The sequence below is a fragment of the Ictidomys tridecemlineatus genome, chromosome 8 (genome assembly GCF_052094955.1).
Source record: "Ictidomys tridecemlineatus isolate mIctTri1 chromosome 8, mIctTri1.hap1, whole genome shotgun sequence".
In the NCBI taxonomy this organism is placed as follows: Eukaryota; Metazoa; Chordata; class Mammalia; order Rodentia; family Sciuridae; genus Ictidomys; species Ictidomys tridecemlineatus.
Window position 1 is genome coordinate 115,338,340 of NC_135484.1, and position 17,941 is coordinate 115,356,280.

The 17,941-nt window shown below is 49.0% G+C and overlaps 1 protein-coding gene across 7 annotated transcripts in view; it reads right to left on the reverse strand.

Annotated features, from left to right (window-relative positions):
* Ppard (peroxisome proliferator activated receptor delta) overlaps window positions 1–9,078 on the reverse strand; it is a 73,519-nt gene extending 64,441 nt beyond the window's left edge. For 3 of the 7 annotated variants that reach the window (XM_005318775.5, XM_040282527.2, XM_040282528.2), the window contains exons 1-3: window positions 8,924–9,078; window positions 8,134–8,217; window positions 5,001–5,084 (exon numbers count right to left, since the gene is read on the reverse strand). The gene's annotated coding sequence lies outside the window, so the exon portion shown is untranslated. The remainder of the gene's footprint in view (window positions 1–5,000; window positions 5,085–8,133; window positions 8,218–8,923) is intronic. The other 4 variants (XM_013355815.4, XM_040282529.2, XM_040282530.2 and 1 more) reach the window with 2 other exon arrangements.
* Between the last annotated feature and the right edge of the window lie 8,863 nt (window positions 9,079–17,941).

A 17,941-nucleotide genomic window follows, 5' to 3' on the forward strand; every position in this document is an offset into this window, starting at 1 on the left:
ATTTTTTAGTTTTCGGTGGACACAACATCTTTATTTATTTATTTTTTTTAATGTGGTGCTGAGGATCGAACCCAGCACACAGAGCATGCCAGGTGTGAGCGTTACTGCTTGAGCCACATCCCCAGCCCCAATGCTTAACTTTTCATGTACCTTCACAATAAAACTTAAAATTTAGTTGCCTTTTACTTTTGTGAACCCTTGAGTTAATCTCTCCCATGCAACCATAACCCTAAACAGGGGTGAGGGTTACTCTCCCCACACCTGGATACCTAAACTGTGTGACTGATAGGTCAGAAGCAGTCAGAAGCAATGCACTGAACCGCACCCAGAGGAACTCATTTAATGTGAGGAAGAACCTCCTTACATTGAAACCACTGTGGTAGTCCCCTACCCATCTTCTCCCATCTTCTCTGCCTCCATTCCTTCTCTACTCAACTCATCTTTTTTGCAATATTAATATCATCACTTCTTGCTCCAAAACCATCAATGGCTTCCCACTGGCCAAGGAACAGCGTGCAAATTCCTTTACTTGGCATTCAGTGCCCTCTATCAACCCACGAAGAATTTTCTAATAATTATTTCTAAGAATGGAAATTATAAGAAGATGCACTTTCCTCCTAGAATAAATTCATATATAGGTCAGGTTACCTCATATAAAGGATGCTAAAAAGTAGCAGCTAGTCTCCAAGGAGGCCTCTGTCTCTCCCCAGGGAACCTCACCTCTTTGTATTCACACCCTCATGTAGTCCTCTCTTTGAATCTGAGTTAGTCCTATGACCAAGAGAATACAGAAGTAACACTGTGACCTTGCCATTTCTGCCTGCATCTCTCAGTATGCTCACTTTTAGGATGCTTCTGCTCAGAACCCAGCTATCATGCTGTGCAAAGCTCAAGGCACATGGAGGGGCCACCCACAGGCAACAGGCAACAATGAGTACCAGGCAGTGAGTGAGTCGGGTGCAAGTCCAGGGCAGCCATGCTTTCACATGATGCTGCCCAGTCTATAGGTCACATAAGAGACTCAAATGAGATTCACTCAGCTGAGTCCAGTCAATTCGCAAAACCATGAAAAACAATGAAGTGCCATTGCCCTGAAGAATGTCCTAGATAAAACCAATAAAAACTAACTTTATAAACTTCAACCCCTGACAACTTTTGTGTGTGTGTTGCTGGGACTCAAACCCAGGGCCTTGCACTTGCTAGGCAAGTGCTCTGCCACTGAGTTACAACTCCCCAGCTCAACATGTAATATTCCATGTAACAAAATGAGAGTTACATAATGGTTTCAAAAAAAAGTACTTGTATCACTAAGTTGCAAGCTAAACTAGCCACTTTTTTCATGGAACACATTTTTCTCCAAAAGATTAACAGGGAAATTATGATTGATTAGACTTTGATATTCTGACTTTTTCTTTAAAATAAGTGAAGTAAGCCTGCCACTTTAAGAAGTAACAGCATGTCATCCATAATTTAAAAAAACAAGCTCTCAAGGGAGAATTCATTTCAGGGAAAACTTGTTTTTAGTGCTCCCGAGCACTTAAAAACTTTCTGATGAGGGCTGGGGTTGTAGCTCAGTGGTAGAGCACTCGCTTAGCATGTGCGAGGCCCTGGGGTCGATCCTCATCACCACATAAAAATAAATAAAATAAAGGTAATATGTCCAATTACAACTAAAAAATATTTTTTAAAAAAACTTTCAGATGAGATCAGTGGCAATATTAATTAATATGATTTTTTGATATTGTAAAATGGAATGTGTCAACATTTGGGAGATCTATATAATTCAGTGAGCCAATAGTTGCCAACCACCAATTCAAAGTAAAATAGTCACTCAAAGTGCAAGACAGACCAAAGGATTTTAATGTCACAAAGTATAGAAAGTTTGTTGATGAGGTTCAGACCCACACTGCAACTAACCTTAAACTACCACTTGCTGAGTTAGACAAGTGAGGCTCTTTTGAGCATCAAAAGAGAATATCTACAATTATTGGCAAAGGTTATTAAAATACTCCTCCCTTTATATACCACATATCTGTGTGAAGTCCAATTTTCTTCGAATCCTTCAAACAAAATAACATATTGCAAGACCTTGAACACAAAAGTTGCTAAGAGCCACAGCTGAGTTGGGATGGTGCCAGAAGGTTAAGAGGTGAGCCAGCAAGAGTCATTAAGATAATGATAATTAAGTTATAATTGCTATGACTGGATGATGCTGGATTGGGACAGGCTGTGTATTGAGTTGTATATGGACCCCTGCTGTCCGGCAATAGGGTGGCTCCTGAATAGGGTGGTTCCTGCTGCCTCGGTGCCGCCACTTTGGAGAGGGCGCAGAACCTGGTGGAGAGCTGGGAGAGTTGGGGGAGAGTTCCTGGGGAGTGTGTGTGGAGTGCTGGTAGAGTTCAGGCAATAAAGCTTCCTGTTTGACAAGTGCTTTCTGGCGGCTCAGTGATTTGTGCCCAGCCAGACTGAGGTAAAAAGTAGCTGTAAGAATTCAGCTATCCTAGCTGGGCATGGTGGTGCACACCTATAATCCCAATGACTGAGGAAGCTAAGGCAGGAGGATCCCAAGTTTGAGGTCAGCCTCACACTTAGCAAGGCCTCGTCTCAAAATAAAAAGGACAGGATGGTCTGGGGCACAGCACTTGCCTGGCATGTGTGAGGCCCTGGGTTCAATTCTCAGCACCACATATAAATAGAATAAAATATAGGTCTATCAACAATTAAAAAAATATTTTTTAAAAAAAGGACTAGAGATGTGATTCAGTGGTATAGCACCTCTAGGTTCAATCCCCAGTACCAAAAAAGAAAAAAAAAAAATTCAGCTGTCTTTTATTAAATCATAAAAAGGTAGGCAAAAAGCGTAAAACAATGTCACTTAACTTAATTACTTTGCTTTGAAATAGTTATTTCTCATTAAAAATATTATTTATAATGTAATAAGTTAATTTTATATATTAAATGAATTGGTATATTATTTTTAAAAATTCCTCAGTTTTTGGAGGTCCTCAATAATTTTTAAGAATTTAAAGTGGTGGGGCCAAGGTTGTGGCTCAGTGGATAAGCACTTGACTCGCATGTGTGAGGCACTGGGTTCGATCCTCGGAACCACATACAAAAAATAGATAAATAAAATAAAGATACAGTAGTCATGTACAACTAAAAAAAAAAAAACCAATCTAAAGTGGTTTGTTTTTCATTTTTTATTAGTTCTTCTCAGTTTATATGACAGTGGAATGTATTCTGGCATATCAGACATACATGGAACATAACTTCCCATTCCTGTGGTTGTACACAGTGTGGAGTTACACTGGTTGTGTATTCATGTATGAATATAAGAAAGTTATGTCTAAATTTTAAAGTGGTATTGAGGCCAGAAAGTTTAAGAATCACTGTTTCACACTATTCTAAAATTGACTTCAAAAGAAACCATTTTCCCCCCAAGGCCCTGTCCAAGACCCAGTTTCTTGAGGAACAAGGTCCTTTCTCAGTGACAACCTGCGCATCTAACTGTGCATCCTCTACACAGCACCATGTTCTCAGTAGCCACCAGCTCTTTAATATCTAAAAAATCTTTCCTGTGCATGTCTTCTTTCCCTAGCCAGGATCTGACTCATCCCAGAGGCGCCCATGTAAAACATCTGTCCCAGAACCTGACCCACACACAGGCTTCAGGTAGGAAAGATGAAGGTGGCAACAGCCACGACTTCCAGAGATTAACACAAAAATACATGACAAAGCTATAAAATCTAATAGTCTCAATTTTGCCAGAGGACACTAAGAAGACAGCTTCTAGCTAGGACTGGGAGCTCAAAGCTCAGGGATGAATTACAGCCGATCCCTGGACATGCACAATTACTACCACTGTGGCTAGCTGTCGCTGAAGTACATGACAAAGCAAATCAATTCAGCCCAGCAGCTCTCCCTGCTCAGAGGGAACATCCACCTCCTCCCCTCTGAGGGAACCTCACAGGCCTCCAACCCCCCTTCTTCCTCCCTCACATTCCCTTCAGAGGAAAGGACTTGATAAAGGTTGGAGAACAGCAGGGACCCCTGCCCAAGACCTTCCTGAGAGATCCCCAAACAACCTGACCCCCACAGATGGACAGACCCAGGGCCTCGCCACCCTGTTCAGCAACAGGAAAACCTGCAGGGTGTTAAAGGCAGAGAAAGGGAAGTGAAGCCCTCAAACAGCTCCTGGAACCACTGAACTTCAGAGATTAAAACAGACAGGAGGCCCACGTTTTCCCGGCCACCAGCAGGGACCCACCATAACCCAGCTTCCTAAATAGTTGAGACAATGAACACCAAATTCCCTGGAGCACCCCTCTGAGGGTTTATAAAACCTGCCAGGCATCCTGAGAACAGGGAAACAGCAATGGAAAACCACAGTGTTTTTCAGATTCTGGTGAGAACCCACTAGCCTAGCAAAAGGGGAAGGAACAATTATATGTATCGTGTCCTGCTCTCATATATGCCAGCCCATGGACGGGAGAGACAGGGACTGAATGTTTTTACTATCATCATTTCCCAAGTGCCTGGTATACAGTTGGTACTCAAAAATATTTGTTCCATAAATGAAAGAGAATAATGGACTGCATCTTTGTAACCTGGTACCCTCAGCATTCATGTGGGTGGGGAGGAAAGTATGTTCATTTATTCATTCAACAAACATTTACTCAGTGTCCTTTCTATGCCAAGCAATGTCATAGACACAAGAGAAAGAAAATAAGTCCTTGCCCTCGGGAGTTTGTTTTTTAGTAGGCACAAAGGTGAAAAAAGTCTCCATGCTCCTAAAAAAATATGTAAGTCACTGATATTCAGTAATTATTTAATAAGTGCCTACTATGTATAACTGAAGGACAGCAGGTCCTATGACAAGCACCTGGGATCTGGGACTCAGGTCTAGTGAAATCATTTCATCCTCAAGGCCAGGCTCCTAAATCTGAATCCTGTTTTGGTCAGTTGTCAGAGGCCCCAGAGAGTAAGGGAGATGGGATTACCTCTAGGGTGCGTCCGTCTTCATCTGTCAGTGAGCAGAAGCCTCTGTGTGAGTACCACGTGCATGCCCACGGCCCCGCTCAACCCTACAGGACAGAAAGAAACCAACATCTTCAGCTGAGAGATGCCAGGGGTCCTGAAAGTTGTTCTAGTATGTTCTTGTTAAATACCAGGACTCAAAAGAGCGCTCCCAAGGCAAGCTGGCTCTTCAACTGTCACACACCCATCCTGAGATGTTGTTGTTATTCTGAGCCTGAGTCAGCAAATATTTCTCCATCCTGGAAGTAGTCTGTGCACTTCTAAGCAAGCAGACACTAGTTTTGCTGATTTTACCAGGGTGGGGCAGAAAGAGCTGGAAACGTAAGGAAGAGGTGGTGCCCAACACCCCACCACAGGTGGCAGCTCATAAATGTTGAGATGTCCTGAATCATGTTTGATTCCTTAGCAAAACCCCATAGACAGGACTAGAGTCATAGCCCCGTCACCAGCCTGCTGAGCTATGACGGCCAAGAGTCATCTGCCAAGGAAGCAGACCCACATGTTTGAAATCTGATGCAAGTGGCCATTCTCTCCCTGCCAAGCTCCAGCCAAGTGCCCAGCTCCCCTCTGATATCCTGGAATCCAGCTGTTGTAAGCCACCCTTCCGGGACTCCAAAGGCAGAGAAAAATGCTCTGGGACAGCAAACCATGTCCAAGAAACAGCCAGTGGGCAACCTGGAACAACAAGGCAAGGGCAATGGGCACAGGGCTTCTGGCACAATACAAGCCAGGGCCTGGCTGGACAAAGTCCGTGGAGACACTGGATCTCAGGAGGAAGAAGAGAAGTTTCCAATGTGGTCAAGGCTGGGCTGGGGGCCTGGTTCCTGGCATCTCCAGGCTCTCCAAAGGCACTGGAGGAGGGCACCACCATTCAGCTTCTCGGCCTACAGGGAGCACCAGGGGCCTCAGTGACAGCATCCAGCTGAAACCTTCAGGAGTCACAGATCCAGCTCCTCCTGGAAGACACAAGCTGCACTGTCCCAGGACATGCCAGGCTCCTCAGGCCCTGACGAAAGCTTACACAACAGTCAGGCAGCTGCACTCTATCCCAAACAGAGGCCCACCAGCTTCCCAGGTCAGTACCTGACACTGACTGTCCCACTGGGCCCTCAGGGAAGGGAGGGAAGGGGCCATGGGTGGGGGTGGTGGCTGAGTGGGGGGGGTCCCTCTTCCTGTGTGGGCTGAGGTATACACCAAAAAGCAGTGGAGAAGAGGCAAGGAGAAAGGCAGTAGAACACAGAAGCCGACAGGTCACACCATCAGGGGCCTGCCACCCCACAGCGCGGAAACACAGGCAAGCTGACCCAGGCCCTACAAAATCACTGAACAGGAATTTAGTAATCAATAATCATGACTACTCACTCAAAGACCACAGAGTGGACAAACTGCAACAGGCTATCAAGCCAGGGCAGCTGATGTCCAAGCCACTCCACCAGGACTGGGTCTTCCTGTAACCAAGGCCCTCACTGCCCCTCAGTGGGGAGCACTACTAACAGGTAAGCAAAGACAGGGAAGCAGCCACTTCCTCCAGAGTTAGAAGTCAGAGACTGGACCAAGTTACTATCAAACACTGGACCTCGACCTCAAGAATGACCCGTTAAAATTCTGGAGGGGGCTTATGTGTGAGGTACTGAGTTCAATTCTCAGCACCACATATAAATAAATAAATAAGGTCCATTACAAGAGGAAAAAAAGTTAAAAAAAAAAAAAAAAAAAGACTTCTCTTAGAATGCTTTTGATAAGAACCAAAAACCCCTCTGGTCCACTTTTCCCAAATCGCCCCAAGTACTGCATAGACAACGCTCTGGGGTCAATGGAGAAGGGACTGGCTCAGTGATACACCATCCATGATCCTATGGCTGCCCCAGAAAAGGGTGAGTGTGTAAGAGAGTTACAAAAGTGTCAGGTCTGGTCGAGCGGGTTTGGTTGGCTCTCCACCACAGCTCCTCAAGGCTGCCAGTTCTGTGGCCAATTCTGTGGCCAGTTCTGGCTCAAAGAGAGAGAGAGCATGATCCTCAAAAGAGGAGACCTAGAAACCTGGAACCAGTGAAACCACAGGCCTTCATCTCTAAACTTGAGAGTGGGTCACATTTTCAGAATCCTCCAAGACCAGATTGGACAGAAACAGAGGATATATTATTTCCTGAAGATTTCTCCAGGGGATGAATGCCAAATAAAAGAACTCAAATTGAAGGAATGTGAAAAGAACTTTCTGAAAGAAGGTTAAATGTCCAGACACACGATCAAGATGATGGGCTCTCTAGCCCAAGACAGTGATCCAGGTGTCTGGAAGCAGACAACTCAAGATCCTGGCAAGATCTATCTAATGCAGCCCCATAACTGCCCAGGCAGATATCAACCTGATACCCCAGACTAGGCCTGGGCAAAGTGAACAGAGCTTTGGAGTCAGCCTCCTTCCTGGGTCCACAGGAAATTAAGCTCCCCAAGATAAAGTAGGGAGATAAGACTCCAAGAGAACCTGTTCAGTGACCAACAACAGAGGCACATTCAGTCAGTTAAAGATACACAAGAGAAAATCAGCAACCAGTTCAAGCCACCAATAATAAAAGGAACAGAGGCCTGACAGCCCCAAGGCAAGGAGACCAGCGATCTATTTCAAAATTCAAATAGGAAAAAAATGTTCTGGAGCCAATCAGAATACAAAGATTGAGAACCACAGGTATTCTCTACAGGCACAGCGTCTGGACACTTCTCTTAGCTCTTAGGGATGGGGCACAGTATGGAAGGTGGGAGTGACAGCAAACAGAAAGAATGGGTATCATGGTTTAAAAGTGTTGTATACTTTCCAAATGAAAAGACATAGAATCCTGTTTCCTGGAAGGGAAAAAGAGTTGGATGAGGCCTCCGGCTACCCCTGGCACACACCCAACTCGGCACAGTCTCTCCCCAAGGGTTCCTGGAAGTCAACAGACTCATAAAAGGGAAGTATTAAAGCTGAGATTAGAAGAATGGGCTACAAATTGGACATCATCCCTGATGCAACACTCCAGTAAATTCTCCCACACAGACATAACTGTTATTTCAGACATTCACCCCCCCTTAATTTAATCATGGGCTCAAACACCCCAATCCTACCTTATGGGTATCTTAAGTGGAGGTCAAGTGAAAGCAGAGTAGAGTGTGGAGCTAACACTTCTCCCCCCAAAAAACGCAAGGAACCTGGAAGGAAAGGACAGGAATGTGTGAGACAGAACTGATATGGAGGAAAGTAGATGGGCAAGAAACAGGAGGTAGCCAGGGTAGGTGAAGCCTAGGCAGACAGGGATTGCAAGCACGGGGCTGAAAAAAAGCCTCAAAATAACAACCCAAGGAGAAGAATGGGGAGCTGTAATACTGAGGGTGACTGACCAGGCAACGTGGGGCAGAGCTGGAGAGAGCAAAGACTAAAAGGGCAAGGATGGAAGGTGAAGGCAGGAGGCAAGGCGAGTTCCCGAAGGAGAGCCAGGTACTGAGAGGAGGACTGGGGGACATCAGAGAGAGACGAAGGAAGAGGTCAGAGGAGTGAGCCAGGATCCCGGGCCAGAGATGGTGCTCCCAGAGAAGTGGCAGGAGACCGAGCCACGAGGCCCAAGAGGGGCCAGGGAGTCGGGTCAGAAACGGCGGTGACCTGGGCTCAAACAGCCACGGGGGTCCAAAGGATGGGGGTGCAGGGACAGCGGGGCGGGGCGCCAGCAGGGCAAAGGACGACGGTGGGGCTGCCCGGGTCGCAGCGCTGGGAAGCTGCAGCGCCGCTGTCCACGGACCCCGGCGCTCCCCCACCCCGCTCCCCGCCGGGCCTCGCGCCCCAGGCCAGCTGGCCGTCTCCGCCCGGGCCCGCCGCTGGCCTCCGCCGCCTGCCTGCTCGCTTCCCGCGACCCGTCCTGACCTGTCCCGGCCGCCTCCCGCGCCACCGCCGCCGTCCCGCAGGCTCCGCACAATCCTCCCGCTCCTGCCAAAACTTTTCCCATTAATCCCCAGCTCCGCCGCGGCCGCGGCGTCACACGCTCGGTGGCCCAGCCCCGCCCCCGCCAGAGCGACGTCACCGCGCAGCTCGGTTCCCCCCTCCTCCACGCCCCCTTCCGCCCGGTCTCAGCCAATCACAGCGCGTCTTGGAGACTCCCCTGATTCCGCCACTCCGCCCACTGCACGCTTCTCTGAGCCCGTGTGCAGCGCCCTCTGGCGCGAGATTCGGGAGCGGCAGCTGAGGGAGGAGCGCACCAGGGCGCGCCTGGGCCAGTAAGACAAGTCCAGCAAGTCTTACAAAAGGAAATTCAAAGCTGGAAGGGACCTGAGAGGTCATCTAGTACAACCTTCTCCTCGTCCCAGTGAAGAAACAGGCCCAGAGAAGGTGTGTGGCTTCCAAGAAGAAGCAATGCTGAGCCGGGAATGGTGGTGCACGCCTATAATCCCAGCTACCCTGAAGGCTGAGACAGAAGGATTGCAAGTTGGAGGCCAGCCTCAGCAATTTAGACCCTGTCTCAAAATAAAAAGGGAAAAGGGCTGGGATGTATTTCAGTGGTCGATCACTTGCCTAGCATATGCAAGGCCCTGGCTTCAATCTGTAATAAAACATACACACACACAGATTACCTCTCCCACTTCCTACCACTTCATATGCTACACCCTCAGCTTTCTGGTGTTGGAACTCTCAGTGACTACCCCAATCCCACCCTTGCTTCTTTCTTGCTTTCCTTTTTTTCCTACTTTTTGAAATGAATATTACTTTTAGAACTTAGATGTCAACCTCCTTGCCTTTTGAGATTGTAGTAAAAATGGACTGTGAAAGTCAAAGCCCTCCCTAAGACTTCTGCAAATTTCTGGAGACTTATATTCTAATTACGTCTGCCTCTTGGGCTTCTGCTTCCCAGGCTGTTACTGTACCACAGTTCAAAAATCTAAAGATGAAACTCAGCCTTTTCCAAGGACTTCCCACACCTCTTCCCACACAAAACATTTATGAGTACAGAAGACATTGTGATACTCTGGCTGGTGGGGCAGGGGCACATGATGTAAAGTCACCCATCAGAGCTCATTAAGGGGCTTTCTGTATCTCCCACTGAGGTTCTAAGACCCCTTTGCCCCTTAGGGCCTGTTCTTCTCCTAAATTGCTCTCTACCCCTTTCCTCCCTGCCCTACCTTTCTCTCCTTGGCCCACCCTCTCTAGCACAACACAGATTGCTCCAGGTGGAAAGAGACATTTTAGTCATATAGCTTCGTTGCTTGGCTTCCTGCCAATAATCATGCCCTGAAGATCTAACCTTCTCCCTCTAAGAGGCTTATTTCCCCTAATAAAGACAGTTCCTTCCCTAAAAGAAATTCTGAAAGCACTGCCAAGGCATTACTGGGGATTGAACTTGGGCCCTCATGCTTCTACTCACTGAGCTACATCCCCAGCCTCAGTACAAGAAAGAATCCTAAAGAAAGAAAAGATTTTAGGGGCTGGGATTGTGGCTCAGTGGCAGTGTACTTGCCTAGCATGCGTGAGGCCCTGGGTTCGATTCCTAGCACCACATAAAAAAAAAAATTAAATAAACAGAAAGAAAAGATTTTATACACACAAAAATTGTCATTGCAATATTATTATTATTATTATTATTTTAAATATTTATTTTTTAATTGTAGTTGAACACAATACTTTTATTTATTGTATGTGGTGCTGAGGATCAAACCTAGGGCCTTGAACGTGCTAGGTGAGCACTCTACCACTGAGCCACAACCCCAGCCCAACATTATTATTACTATATATTCATTTATTTATTATGTTTAGAGACAGAGTCTCTCGGTGTTACTCAGACTGGCCCAAAGCTCCTGAGTTCAAGTGATCCTCCCACCTCAGTAACCAAGTAGTTGGGACTACAGGTACATACCACTTCACCCAACTCTGCACTATTATTTAAAATGAAAAAGAGAGGGGCTGGGGATGTGGCTCAAGCGGTAGCGCGCTCGCCTGGCATGCGTATGGCCCGGGTTCGATCCTCAGCACCACATACAGACAAAGATGTTGTGTCCACCGAGAACTAAAAAATAAATATAAAAAAAAAGAATAAAATGAAAAAGAGAGAAAGAGAGAGAACTGATTACCTAACAACAGAGAAACATTTAGTTAAATTATTCTGTATCCCTCTGATGAGATATCATACAGCCAAAAAAGAAAAAAAAACTTTATATAAAAAAAATTAGGGCTGGGGTTTTGGCTCAGGGGTAGAGCACTCGCCTAGCACTCATGAGACACTGGGTTCAATCCTCAGCACCACATTAAACTAAAATAAAGGTATTGTGTTCACCTACAACTAAAAGATATATTTAAAAAAAAATACTTGGTGTGGTGGCACACGCCTGTAATCCCAGTAGCTACAAGGCTGAGACAGGAGGATGGTAAGTTCAGAGCCAGCCTCAGCAACAGCGAGATGCTAAGCAACTCAGTGAGACCCTGGCTCTAAATAAATACAAAATATGGCTCAGGATGTGGTTCAGTGGTCAAGTGCCCCCAAGTTCAATCGCCGGTACCCACCCCCCTCAAATATCACGGGGTGGGGCTGGGGATGTGGGTCAAGCGGTAGTGCGCTCGCCTGGCATGCGTGCGGCCCGGGTTCGATCCTCAGCACCACATACCAACAAAGATGTTGTGTCCGCTGATAACTAAAAAATAAATATTAAAAAAAAAAAATCACGGGGTGTGGTGGTACATGCCTATAATCCCAGTGGTTCAAGAGGCTGAGGCAGGAGGATCGCAAGTTCAAAATCTGTCTCAGTTGGCCATTTTCTGTCCTGAAAATGAGCCATGCCAAGTGTTCTACTCATTGACTCCGCTATTGTATACTGAATAAAGAAAAGCTAAACAAACAAGCAAAACCAGTCTCAGCAACTTATCAAGGCCCTAAGCAACCCAGCGAGACCCTGTCTCTATAATATAAAAAGGGGTGGGGATGTGGCTCAGTGGTTAAGCACCCCTGGTTCAATCCTGAGTACCCAAAACAAAACAAAAACAAAAACAAAACACTTCTTTATATTGAGCAACCATTTTTATCTTCTAGTGCTTCCATGGTCAGTATCTCTCTTCTACCCAGTAATCTGAGTGCTATCCCTTGGAAGTAAACTAAATCAAATAGTTTTCCAAATAAAAATCCTTCTGCTGGGGGCTGGGGATGTGGCTCAAGCGGTAGCACGCTTGCCTGGCATGCATGCAGCCCGGGTTCGATCCTCAGCACCACATACAAACAAAGATGTTGTGTCCACCGAAAACTAAAAATAAATAAATATTAAAATTTTTTTTTTTAAAAAGAATCCTTCTGCTGTTTGACCCTATTCCTGTGTATGTTTTAATCAAGCTACAACTTACCTAATTGCTCAATTAAAATTATCCTGCCTCTATTTACCACAAAGATGTGTGGCCTCAGGATGCACCCTGTGATGCAATTCAGCTTCTTCAGTGCTTTCCTTGTTTTGGCCACTCAACTCCTGAATTCCATTTGCCTTTTTGGGAAATCTTCCATTTGAGCCCCTCCCTCCACCTCAGCATCAGCAAGTGTCAGGTGTAGCCTGGAAGCCTTGGAAGTAGGCAGAGCACCTGATCAGAGCTCCTCCAATCAGAAACATGGAAAGCAGGGAAAATGAAGAACTAGGGAAGGTGCATCGTCCATTCCTGTGAGAGGCAGCAGCTCCCCCTAATCTCCAGGGACGCCCACGGCAGCAGTGGTAAGAGTAGCCTCTAGCACTCCACTGACCATGGAAGAAGCAGCGTCTACACCCACAGTTTTCAGCCAGGGTTCCTTCACAAGGACTGTCCTGTAATCTGATTTGGTCTGTGTTCCTGACTGCACAGCCTCTAAGCTGGCTCGCTCATCCTCCCTATTATTTTATTATTTTGAAGTATTAGGGTTTGAACCCAAGGGCACTTTACCATTGAGCTACATCCCCCAGCCCTTATATGTTTATTTTTTCAAATTTTGAGACAGGGCCTCACTAGGTTGCCCAGGCTGGTTTTGAGCTTGCAATCCTCCTGCTTCAGCCTCCCATGTTGCTGGGATTACAAGTGTATCCTTCTCTGTGTCATCTTCCCAATTATTTAAGGGGCCCCCCTATATTCTTCTAAGACATTCCCCTTCTGCTTCAGTCAGTCCGTTTCTGTTACTTTTTCTTGGCAGGGCTGGGGACTGATCTCAGCTCTCTGCACATGCTGGGTAACTAACTGCTCTACCGCTGAGCTACATTCCCAGCCCAGTTTCTATTACTTGAATCACAACCCCCAGACTGAAAACAGCTCCTCTGAATCATCATTTTTACTTGAATTGCTCTTAAGGACAACTAAGTGGGAAAGGCTGGCTCCTGCTAAGCCTCTACAATGCTTCCCAAACCTGCCCAAACCTGCTCTGCTGCCCAATTACTGTGTAACTGAGTAACCTGCAGCCTGGAGTGAGGAGGCTGGATCTGCCCTGATGTGCGTGGCCATCTTCCCCACGGCCATGGCAGGCTCTAGCCAGCAGGTGGCGCTTCCCTAGTGTCTGAACTCAGCCTGCGCTGCCTGGTGCCCTTCCTCCACCTCTCACGGCCCCAGAACTAGAGGCAACTTTCAGCAGCCACTTCCTGGGCCTAGGTAGATCCCTAGCTGCAATGTCTAAGATCCCTCTAGTGCTCTAGCCCCACCTCCCCACCCCTCCTTACATATGTCAGGTGGAACTTGACACAGGCAATGCCGTCTTGAGACATATCCTTCATCTTAGACCAAGAGTCGCCCCATGGTAACTGAATCAGCCTGACCTAAACCCTAGACAATGCTCCATCATTACACAAGAAGGAAATTGTCATCTGGGACTAAACCTTGAGAAATACCTTGTTCGACATGGAACAGTGACCACCACAATGAAGGTGACAATCACAAGGACCTTCCCATGACAACCCCCTAGCAACGGCCTAACCACAAAAATTCCCCCACTCTCTCACTCCCCTTTAACTTCCCTAGGTGTAAGCAGAAGACGGTCTCGGTCTCTACTGGGCCCCCTCCGCAGGTTTTTCCTGAATAAACCTGGGTAACTGCTGGGCCCCGTCCCCTCCCCTCCCCTCCCCTCCCCTCCCCTCCCCTCCATTTCCTTCCTTCCTTCCTTCCTTCCTTCCTTCCTTATACTTTGGTGTGGAAACCCTGACCCGTGTTGGAGGTTCCCACCATGGGCGGCCCCCTCCAGGCCTTCCCTTAACCCTGACCCTGTCTCTCTTTCTTTCTCTCTCTCATTCTCCCCCCTGTCCCTCCCCTGGCTCTGGTAAGAACCACTCATATTGCTGGACTTCTCCACCACTGGCTCTTGCCTGTTGGGTGAGTGACCCCCTCCAGCTCCCCTGAGTTCCTGGAATCCCTGCCTCAGTTTGTCTCTCCTTGGATACTCTTCCTCCGGCAAACTCAGCTTTGGGTGAGAGAAACTCCCACTGCCACTGGGACAACACCACCCATCCATCACCTGTCCTTCCATCCATGCATCCTGGAACGACCTTAGAGGAACCAAGTTCTTTGGGGGATGCCCCTTGATTCTGGCTTTTCTCTCTGTCCTTAAGGGCCCTCCTCCATCCATTTTGTCCACTGTGGGCCACATCCCCTCAAAGCCCCCCCCCAAGGACGATTCTGTGGGGTTCCTTCCCAAACACACCCAGACCCTGGGGCTCCCAGACAGTCAGACCTGAAAGACGGGTGCTCCTCTGTGGTCCTGCCTGGCCTCCTGCAAATGGACAAGGACAGGTACTGGCCAGAAAACAGCATATTTGACTTCCAAATTCTCCAGGACCTTGAAGATGTTCTCCACCACAATGGCAAGTGGTCCGAGGTCCCCTATTTCCAGGCCTCTGGCTCCAGGCCTTCTCTCTGCCAGAACTGCTCAGCTTTTCACATTCTTCTCCCCAAACGCCCCTCCCAGGTATCCCCAACCCCCTTTCTCTGCTCCCTCACCCTTTGATTTTGACCCCAAGATGAATCTCCTCTTTATGCCCATCCTCACCCACCTTAATCCGTCCCTCCCCACCCCACACTGGCTCCCACACCCTTCCTCCCCGGGAGCCCTCTGCCCCCTCCTAGGTCCTCCCCTCTGCAAGGTGGCAGATGCTGAAGGCACTGTACCAATTCATGTCCACCCTTCCCTAGGCGACCTCTCACAGTAGAAAACCCTTTAGGCTCTCTTGCCTCAGATGCCACCAACTTTTGGAAGGAATCACATCACACAGTCCTATGATGTCACTTGGTGTGACACTTATGTCATCTTTTCCTCCTAGCTAGGCCTCCTAATTACCTGCCTCCTGGCCAGAATGGAAAAATCTGCCTTAATGGCCATCAACTATGAAAAGATGAGAGAAATCACGTAAGGCGCTGGTGGAAACCCCGCCCCCTTCCTCCCTGGCCTCTCAGAGGCTGTGATTAAATACACCAACCACAACCCTGACTCAGAAGACGGCAGACTCTACCTCACTGACATTTCACCTCCCAGTCTGCCCCAGGTATCAGAGAAAAGCTCCAAACCTGGGGACGGACCAGACCCCCCAACATGAACTTGTAAGACCAGCCTTCAGGGTCCACAAGAAGAGAGAGGAGGATCAAAAACCCAAAAACTCGCTGGGTGTGATGGTGCATGCCAGCAGCTCAGGAGGCTGAGGCAGGAGGATCGCAAGTTCAAAACCAGCCTCAGCAATAGCAAGGGGCTAAGCAACTCAGTGAGACCCTGTCTCTAAATAAAATACAAAATAGGGCTGAGGTGTGGCCCAGTGGTGCCCCTGAGTTCATTCCCCGGTATTTCCCCCCCAAACCCCAAAACTCAAAATGAGGTCAGACTGAATACCAAGTGTGGGCAGCTGCACTCATTCAAGGGCCCCACAGACCCCATAGACAGGCGTCCTCCATGTCATCCTCCACACCTCCAGGCACCTGCTTCACATGTGGCCAGCAGGGACACTGGGAAAACACAGGCCCCAACTCTAAACCTCCGCCAGGGCCCTGCCCTGCTGCCGCCAAAGGGGGACCCCGGAAATTGGAAAGCGCTCAGCGAGACTCTCCTCCCGTTGGCTTCCAGTTCCCACAGTCCACGGATGCAAACCCAGGCTGGAAACCCCTCAGCCTGAGGACAGTCAGCGGCCTACAGGAGACAGACAGCCCCTGGACTGTCACCCCCACCGCCATCGGCACCTGGTGAGCCTTGCTCTTTCTTCCTGGACTCGGGCAAGTCTTTCCTCACCTCCTCCAGAAGCTTCCTCACCTCTATCCTGTGCGTTGAGGGAAGTCCCTCTGCGCCTGCCCCTAAAGGAATGGGTCCCCTGCTCTGCAACCTTCCGACACTCTGTTCTCACTCCTTCCTGGTCACACCAATGCCAATGCCCATCCTCACTGGGGACACCTGACCAAAGCCAGCGCCTCCGCTCCTTCAGCTCCTGCCACAGCTCCCCAACCCGCTGCCCCTTTATCCTCTTAGGCCTCCCCCACCATCCCTGAGCTCCTCCTTGAGGTGTCAGCCTTGGCAGGGGACACCTCCAACCACGTGGCCACCCTCCACACTCCTGTGAAGATTTCCCTGCAGACCTGCCTCCTCCCTGCACAGTGCCACATCCCTCAGTCCCCAAGACCTCGGCTCCCCAAGCCCATTGTTTCCTGTCTTCTCGGGGCTAACACCCTCTGCCGCCAACGCCCCACAGGACAGACCCCAGTCCTGGCTGGTGAGAACCTGGCGGTACTGTCCCCCTAGTCCAGGACCTCTCCTCACTAATTGGCCACTGTCCCAACACATCCTCTGGTCCCAGCCCTCACACCTGCTCCTGTTCCCTCATCTGCAACCCAGTCCCAGTCCTTGGCCTCAGAGATGCCCCGTCACCAGTCACCATCCCGTCAGACCCTCCTCTCAGGATCTGTCTGCCTCTATGGGGACAGACCCCGACACCCGCCTCTCCACCCAGCTGACCTGGACGGTCCTTCCTCAGGGCTTCAGGGACAGGCCCTGTGCTCAGCCAAGCCCTCTCTCACAACCTGGCTAAGCCCACCCTCTCCCTGGTCCTCTGCCACAGCATGTGGGTGACCTGCTCCTCTGCGGCCCCTCCTGTGACCTCTCTGTGGGACACACCAACCTCCTCTTAATTCTCTAAATAAATTAGGCGACTGCACCTCCCCCTGCAGGCCCACGTGGCTCCAACCCGACTGGCCCACTTGGGACTCACGCTTGCTCCCCAGGTCCCAGCCACTCCCACTGTCCCTCGACAGCTCCTCAGGACCGCCAGTCCCCACTCAACGTGATCCTCTCTCCTTTCTGGGACTGGCAGTTATTTCCGCCTCTGGGTTCCTAACTTTGGAACCTCCTTGCTAAGTCCCTCTGCTTCTCATGTGACCTCACGGTGAACCCCTCAACCCTTCTCTTACCAAAAGGAGTTGAAACAGGCCCCCCTCTTATAGGCCCCCACTTTGGGCTTCCAGACCCACAATGACCCTTTTTTCTCCATGTCTGAGCCACCCAGAAGGTAGCCCTGGGATTCCTGTGTCGGATCTTTTGGATGTTCCCCCAGGATGGGACACAGTAGTGCAGGTGGGCCTCTTGTCTAGGGGGCTTGGAGCTGCGGCCCTTTTAGCCTCAGAGGCCCACAAATTCACTTCATGTTAACATATTACCATCCTCCCCTCCCACGACCTGAAGGAACCAGACAGCCCTGGCTCTGTCCCCTCCCTCCCCCCCCAGGCTCCAGCACACACGGCTCTCTGAAGATGATCCACTGATGTCCACGCCACCAGCCCTGGGACCCAGCCGCCCTCCTCCTCAGACCCAGCTCAGACCCCTTTCCCTCTCACTCATGCGTCGACCTGTTAGATACCGTGTCCTCTCCCAGATTTTAGTCACTCCTTTACCCCGTGTCCCTTCACGGATTATTGATGGGACCTCCTTCAAAATCCCTCACC